At 36.9% G+C, this 8,464-nt stretch overlaps 1 pseudogene; it reads left to right on the forward strand.

The window, feature by feature from the left end:
• The first annotated feature begins 437 nt into the window (after positions 1 to 437).
• On the forward strand, positions 438 to 1,687 carry LOC112649090 (actin-related protein 2/3 complex subunit 2-like; annotated as a pseudogene).
• The last annotated feature ends 6,777 nt before the right edge of the window (positions 1,688 to 8,464 follow it).

Genomic DNA, 8,464 nt, shown 5'->3' on the forward strand with positions numbered 1-8,464 from the left:
AAAATTTCGTTAAAGAATTTTTCAGCAATAATCCTGTTTTGAACCTTGATAGATCTTTGTAATTTTCTTGTAATACTTGCATTATGACATGTAATAAAGTTGGTTGTTTATCAATTTGGTCTACAAAAACATTGTTATATTAACTCCACAAGAAGAAGAATTTGTTTAGTTACAGTAAAGGAAAATACATTTATAAACACACAAATATATATGTAGATAAATTTTCATGAAATTTTAGACAATATTATAAAGTTGTAACCACAAACAGTTTTACCACCAAGAAAAAGCAACTATTAAAATGGTAGTGGAACTTATTGTAGTCTACTTCAAAATATAACTATGCTATTTTGTAGCCTGCTTCTTTCATTTGATAATATATGTATGACAAGAAATGTAATGTGTGTGTGTTCATGAGAGATTGAGGCAGAAATGACACCATGGGGCCGCGCAACTGGGCAGCTAGCAAAAGTGGGTGTAAGAGCAGAAGTAGCCAGCTAGAGCGGAGAGCTTGTCAGGGACCGAGCTTATTGGTGAGGCAGTGGTAGCGGTTTGGCAGGTGGCTTCAGGCTTCCGGGGGTCTGGGTAGCTGAGGTGCTGATCCTGCTGGAGGTGAAGAACTGCATCATCAAGGAGCCACTGGCACTCAAGTTCATGGTCACAGAGGCCAGTAACAAACCAGAAGCAGTAGAAGTAACATTTGCAGATTTCGATGGAGTCCTCTATCATATTTCAAATCCTAATCCTGTTGGTCTGTATTTCTTTGAAATTCTACAAGAAACTTCAGGCACATGGTGCTGATGAGTTATTAAAGAGAGTGTATGGCAGTTTCTTGGTAAATCCTGAAGGAGGATACCATGTCTCTTTGCTATATGACCTTGAAAATCTACCAGCATCCAAGGATTCCATTGTGTATCAGGCTGACATGTTGAAATAAAATTGTTTTTAGTCAACCCAGGTGGCTCAGTGGTTTAGCGCCACCTTCAGCCCAGGGCCTGATCCTGGAGACCCAGGATCAAGTCCCACATCAGACTCCCTGCATGGAGCCTGCTGCTCCCTCTGCCTGTGTCTCTCTCTGTCTCTCATAAATAAATAAATAAATAAATAAATAAATAAATAAATAAATAAATAATTAAATAAATAAAATCTTTAAAAAATTGTTTTTGCCTCTGTCTTGGAGAAATTCTTCAAATTTCAAGAAGAGGGCAAGGAAGGAGAGAACTGGGCAACTATCCATTAGAGGGATGATGAGACCATATATGGTGAGTGTAAACAGGATGGAGTCACAGTAGTCTTCACAATTTTTAAGGATGATGATGGTGTGGTCATTGGAAAAGTGTTCATGCTGCAGTTCAAAGGACACAGAGCCAGCCACACAGCCCCACAGGTCCTCTAGCCACAAGGAATCTCCTTTGGAGCTGAAAGACATCAGTGCTGCCGAGGGCAACAACACTTTCTACATGACCTTCATGCTGTTCCCTTGCTACACCAGTGCTGGGGATAACACCACCAACTTGCTCCACATGTTTCAGGATTATCTTCTTTACCGCATCGATTACTCTAAGGCCTATATTCACACACATATGAGGCAAAAACATCCGACCTCCTCAAGGTACTGAACCATGCATGCTCAGATGCTGAGAAAAAAGAAATGAAAACAATCACAGGGAAGACATTTTCATCCCACTAACTCCTGGGAGCTGTAAGAGGAGGCAGCTGGCAACTGAAGGCTGCAATACTTGCTACTGGATAATCTTAGCTTTTCATGTTGCACCACTTTAGGTTCTTAAGGGATTCTCTGTTTTGGTTCCATTTTTTACCCATTTGGAAAATAATTTGCAGAAACAAACTGTGCTTGCAAGAACTTCATTGTTCTCAAGAATTAAAAAAAGAATTCCATTTGATCAATTTTACTCCTTTTCTTTACCTTCCTTCCCTCACTCCCCTTCCCTTCTACCCTCCTTTCCAAGCTGTTTCCCTTGGCAATATGTTACTGCTAATGAGTTGCAGGATAATGCAATCTTAACTTGTTTTCTCCTAAATATTTGAGTTTGAAACTCCTATATTTAAAGAAATTTGGTTGAGGTCATTAATAAAGAAAATCTATCTTAAAAAAAGTAATGAGTTGGGCAGCCCCGGTGGCGCAGCGGTTTAGTGCCGCCTGCAGCCCAGGGCTTGATCCTGGAGACCCGGGATCAGGTCCCGCATCGGGCTTCCTGCGTGGGGCCTGCTTCTCCCTCTGCCTGTGTCTCTGCCTCTCTCTCGCTCTCTCTAAATGAATAAATAAATAAAATCTTTTAAAAAAAAGTAATGAGTTAAGAAGAAATCTTTAATGAAGTATATATGTATATGAATATATAAAATAACAGACATATATCATCTGTATACTTATATTTCACACACATGTAAATATGCATGAAAACAGTGGAGTTTCATTATGATTCCATAACTTCTCATGGAAAGAGCTAAAAGCAAAGAAGAAACAACATATCTAGTATAATTGGGAAAAACCACAAGCCAAAACCACAGATCCTGAAAATTAAGGATCCGATTGAAGGACAATTTCATAATCTCACATATCTGTAAAATGCAGACATGCAGAATTTTGGAAAGGAGCACCTTTAATTGTTAATGACCCTTAAATTATACAGCTCATACTTAGGAGTGTAGAAATCAAAGCAAGAAGAAGAGAGCATCACTTTGTGGGCAACAGATGCATTAAGTGCACAAAAATCAGTATGCCTAAATGTACGTTATTTTTCAACTGTTCAGTCTGTTATCTAAGAGAAATGACGTGGAAGCAAGGCTAAACATATTCAAAAAGGTACAAGAAGGGGATCCCTGGGTGGCGCAGCGGTATAGCGCCTGCCTTTGGCTCAGGGCGCGATCCTGGAGACCCGGGATCGAATCCCACGTCAGGCTCCCAGTGCATGGAACCTGCTTCTCTCTCTGCCTGTGTCTCTGCCTCTCTCTCTCTCTCTGTGACTATCATAAATAAATAAAAATTAAAAAAAAAAAGAAAAAAAAAGGTACAAGAAGATACTTGAATTTCAGCTTTACAGATGTTAAGCAATGTCAGTAATGGCAGGTAAACCATAAAGTATCAAAGTGCTTATTGTGTTTCAGTGGTATTGAATGGATCATGAAACCAAAAGAAAAAAAATTCCTTTTTCTATGTCGGTTTATGTTCAATGAAGTGTAGCTCAATGGATATCATTGTTGAGTACTAAGTAAGAGACATGAAGAATGAGACCTATGAAGGTTATAGGCAATGCTTTAAAACCTACACACAAGAACAACTAATTAGAAGTTTCATATGGAAGCCAAAAACAGAAGCCCTTAAAACTGGATGATTCGTTTTTCTGAATAAAGCAGAACAAATGAAACAGAAAAAATATATGCATATTTAACGTTTTGATGGAATGAAACTCCTCTGAAATAAAAGAATACATGAATGTGTAGACTGAGTTCTCTCACTGTGTGCCAGGAAAAAAAATGAACAAAGAATGATGCCTAGATGTCAAAACCTGATGAATTTGTTGGGCTACATGCATAAAAAAAGTCCCACAGACATTCAAAGGGAATGACAAGGTACTTTACTAAATGAGGGAAATCAAGAATTTACCTTATTTTGGATTTGTTTTATTTTTTTCTCATGGTTAGACTGTGTGTGTTTCTGCTAGGACCATAGGGTTAAGATACCATTTTATCACATAATATCAAGGGAATATGCTATTGATATGCTTTATCACCGTTGCTGTTCATCTTGATCACCTGGCTGAAATAGTGTTTGTCAGATTTCTTCAGCATAAGTGATGCTTTCTTCCTTTTTTCCATACTGTATTCTGGAAATCAGTCACTGTGTGCTGCCCACACTTAAAAAGAATTAGGAATTATACTTCTTTTCCTTAAGGATGGAGTATCTACAAAAAAAAAAAAATTCGGAATTCTTTTCCATGCTAGATTGGTCTCTTCTCTCCTATCTATCTATCTATCTATCTATCCACTCATTCATTCACTAATTGGTTTACATAAGTATGGACTCATTTATATTTGTCTTACATTTTGGTTGTAATTCAATACTAATTCTTTTTGTTGTTATTGCTTGAATTTTTCCAGCTTTATCAACGGGTTTTTTTTCAGTTGATTCCTGGCCTTTTCACATTATTGTGGTTCATCTGTTTGTTTAGCACTTTCTAACTTTCTAGCACACAAGACGTTCCAAATTTGTCATGTGTATTTCCTGCCCTAGTACTAGCATCAGCCATTTCTCTGAGGAGTCCAGGTTTCTTTTGTTGGAAAATGGTATTAGAAATTAAAATCTGGGGCAGCCCGGGTGGCTCAGCGGTTTAGCACCGCCTTTGGCCTAGGTTGTGGTCCTGGAGACCCGAGATCGAGTCCCACGGCAGGCACCCTGCATGGAGCATGATTCTCCCTCTGCCTGTGTCTCTACCTCTCTCTAGCTCTGTGTCTCTCATAAATAAATAAATGAAATTAAAAAAAAGAAATTAAAATCTGGATGCTAAGGTGTGATTTTTACAACTATAAATTCTAAGTCCTCTCAGATAACAGAGCTAGGAAATATATGTATGTTTAGTTACCTGTGTACATACACAAATCTATATTTCTATATTAAACTACACAAGTTCATACCAATGTCTCCTACTCTACTCAATTACCATATAAATGATTCTAGCCTCCTCTCATTATTTATCTGTAACCTCACACTCCAATAATGAAAAGCCTGACACCCACCATTCACCATTCATTAATTTTATTGTTCAACTCCTAGATGTGTTGTAGATTGGTTTCAGATTCCATTAATTTTGAAACCTATGTGGGACACTTCCTTATTCTCCATCTCTTTAAGTGAGGTTTTATACATTTATATTCTTTTGTCACATTCTGCATTTTGTCTGAGGTCTCCCAATCTGTTGCATGGTTTTTTAAATTGTTTCATTCATTAGGATGTAAAGTTCCATAATTTTGGTGATAATTGGCATCATATACTTACTATTGCAGTGTCATACAGAACTTAAAATTTAACTGCATGCTATGAGTTTATTAAATTAGTATTTATTATGTGCAGCACATTAGGCCAAATGATGAACCGTTGTTCAACAATAGTTTGCAATAGAAATGTATGTAGAGAAGTTTATTTTTCATAGGTCTTTCAGTTTCTGCTGGTCTGAGACAATATTTCTTCACGTTTGAAGGATAATTTCACTGGTTACAGGACTCTTGGCTGATTCCTTTCGTTTTTTTTCCCTCTTTCACACCATTTTCTTCTTTCTTACATGGTTTCTAAAGAGCAGTTTCTTATAATTTTTTCTGTTCCTCTTTAGGTAATGTTCCTACCCCTGCTCCAATTTCTTTGTTTTTGTCTTTGTCTTTGGTTTTGTATGATTTGAATATATCTAGGTGTTCAATTTTTGGGTGTTTATCCTGCTTGGTCATTTCTGATCTTCTAGATCTGTGGTTTGATTTTTCTCATCAATTTCAGAAAAATTATTGGTTATTAGTTCTTTGAGTATTTCTTCTGAATTGTTTCTTTCTTTTCCTTGTGTTTTTCGAGTACCTGTATGTTACACACTTTGAAATTCATCCCACTGATCTTGGATATTCTGGGGATTTGTTTGTCAACTCTTTATTTCAGTTTGGGAAGTTTCTTTTGATCTATATGTAAGTTCACTGATTTCATGCTCAACCATTTCCAGTCTACCGATTAGCTCATAATAGACATTCTTAATTGCTTATGTGGTATTTGATTTCTAGCATTTTCTTTTCTTTTTCTCTTAGAGTTTCCATCTTTTGCCTATATTACCCATATGCTCTTGCATGCTATCTACTTTTTCCATTGGCGCTTTTAATATATTTATCATTAAGTTTCCTATCTGATAATTTAATCATATGTGTCATATCTCAGTGTAGTTTGAAGCTTTTCAGTCTGTTTTTTTTCTTGCTTTTTAGAATTCTTTTTAATTTTTTGCTTAAAACTGGATATTTTGTATCAAATAATAGGAATGGAGGTACGTAGTCCTTTAAAATGAAGATTCATGCTCACCTGGCTCATTATTAGACTTTTTAATTAGATTATTTAATGTTTCATGTTTACTGTTTTCTGTAGGTGTATGTGACCAAGGCTTCAAATTTCTCTAGTGCTCTTGTTTTGGTCTCCCTTATTCACTTTGGAATTCCCGAAGTACTAATACTAATAGAATCTGTGTCTTTCAACTTTTTCATCTGCAGTCCACTATTACTGTGGAGCCCTGTTGATGTGGTGATAAGTTCTGTACACCTCTGTCCCATGTCTCTAGACTATGACTTTCACAAGTGTTTCTCTGCTGGTGTTGTTCTCTCCCTTTATGTAACAGTAAAGCTACAGAAGCCTGAGGTAGGAGGAATGTCCTTTCTTCACCAGGCATAAGGTTATGTTAAAGTCTTTTTTTGTGAAAATACTATTTCTTGCAAATAAGGCTCTGGATATATTTCACAACAATTCATCTTCCTCAATTCCTGCCAGAATCATTAGTGGATCTTTGGGGAATTTCACCAGGACAACATGGTAGGATTACTAGAAGTAAAAACAAGGAAAATGTGGGGTTCCTTCTCAGACTGTGGCTTCCAGCAGTTTCTCACTCTGACAGTAGTCAATACTCAGCCTCCAACAATTCATCAAAATTATCATGTAAGTGTTCCTACAAGTTACAGTTCCAGCAGCTTCTGTATCAAGTAAGCATATCTTGTTTGTGACTTTCTGCGTTTGCCTGACTTTCAGATTTCAGGAGAGAGGTTTTTCCTGTCACCTCAGTTCAATGATAGGTCCAAGAAAAGTAGGTTTTAAGATATTTAGCTTATTCATGTAAGGATGGGATAGCAACTTCCACACTCTTTACATATTGGAGCTAAAATCAAGTTTTACCCTTAATTTTATTATAAATTAAATTGGAAGTTTATATTATTTAATATTTTTTATTGCTATGAGTTTTATTATAATAATTTTATTATATTATATATGACATAAACTTTACCACGTTATTTTTTTAAAGATTGTATTCATTTATTCATGAGAGACACACAGAGAGAGGCAGAGACATAGGCAGAGGGAGAAGCAGGCTCCACGCAGGAGCCAAACGTCGGACTCGATCCCGGAGCCACAGGATCACGCCCTGAGCCAAAGGCAGATGCTCAATTGCTGAGCGACCCAGGTGTCCCGTAAACTTTACCACTTTAAATGTCCAATTCTGTGGCATTAATTTTATTTACAATGTTGCTGTAATTTGTCCCTTATCTGAATTTCTAAAACTTTTCCATCAACTCTAAGAGAAACTTTTTGTATCCACCAAGCAGTAACTTCACATTTCCCCTCCCCTAGCTCCTAATAATCTCTATTATAATTTCTGTCTCTTGAATTTACGTGTTCTAGATATCAAATAGATGGAATCATAAAATATTTTTCCTTTTATACATAGTTCATTTCATATAGCTTAATATTTTCAAATCCATCCATGCTATAGTATATACCAAAGTTCATTCCTTTCTATGACTGGATAATGTTCGTGTGTGTGTGTGTGTGTGTATGTGTGAGTGTGTGTTTATCCAGTTATCTGTTGATGAACACTTAGATTTTTTCCACCTTTTGGCTATTGTAAATAATACTGCAGTGAGCATTGGTGTACAGGTATTTGAGTCCTTATTTTCAATTATTTTGGGTACATATACCTACAAGTAGAATTGCTAGGTCATGTGGTAAATATATATTTATATTTCTGATGAACTGCCTAATTTTTTTCCAAAGTGGTTGAAACATTTTGCATTCCAATCTTCAGTACATGAGGATTCCAATTGCTATGCATCCTTATCAACACCAATTTCATGGTGTTTGTTTTTTTAACATAGCCATCCTAGTGTGTGTTAAGTGTTGTGTCCTCTTGTGATTTTGATTTGTATTTACCTAATCACTAATGATGTTAAGAATCTTTTCATATGCTTATTGGCGATTTTTATTATTAATTAATTTTTTAAAAGATCTTATTTATGGGGGGGAGAAAGAGTGGGGGCGGTGGGAGGAGACAGAAGGAAAGGAAAAGGCAGACTCCTGAGGGGCTCTATCCTTGGACCCTGGGATCATGACCTGAGTGAAAGGCAGACACTTACTTATCCAACTGAACCACGCAGGCAACCCTATTTTTGACTTTTTAAATGATTTATTTATTTATTTTAGAGAGAGAGAGCATAGCAAGTGGAGGGAGGGGCAGAGGGAGAGAGGGAATCCTGAAGCAGACTCTGGACTGAGCAAGGAACCCCACATGGTGCTGGATCCCAGGACCCTGGGATCATGACCTGAGCTGAAACCAAGTCAGCTGCTTAATTGACTGTGCAACTCAGGCGCCTCTACTGGCCATTTTTATATCTCCTTTGGAGAAATATCTCCTCAAATCCTTTGCCAATTTTTAAATTTTGTTGT

This window comes from Canis lupus, chromosome X, assembly GCF_003254725.2.
Source record: "Canis lupus dingo isolate Sandy chromosome X, ASM325472v2, whole genome shotgun sequence".
Taxonomy (NCBI): domain Eukaryota; kingdom Metazoa; phylum Chordata; class Mammalia; order Carnivora; family Canidae; genus Canis; species Canis lupus.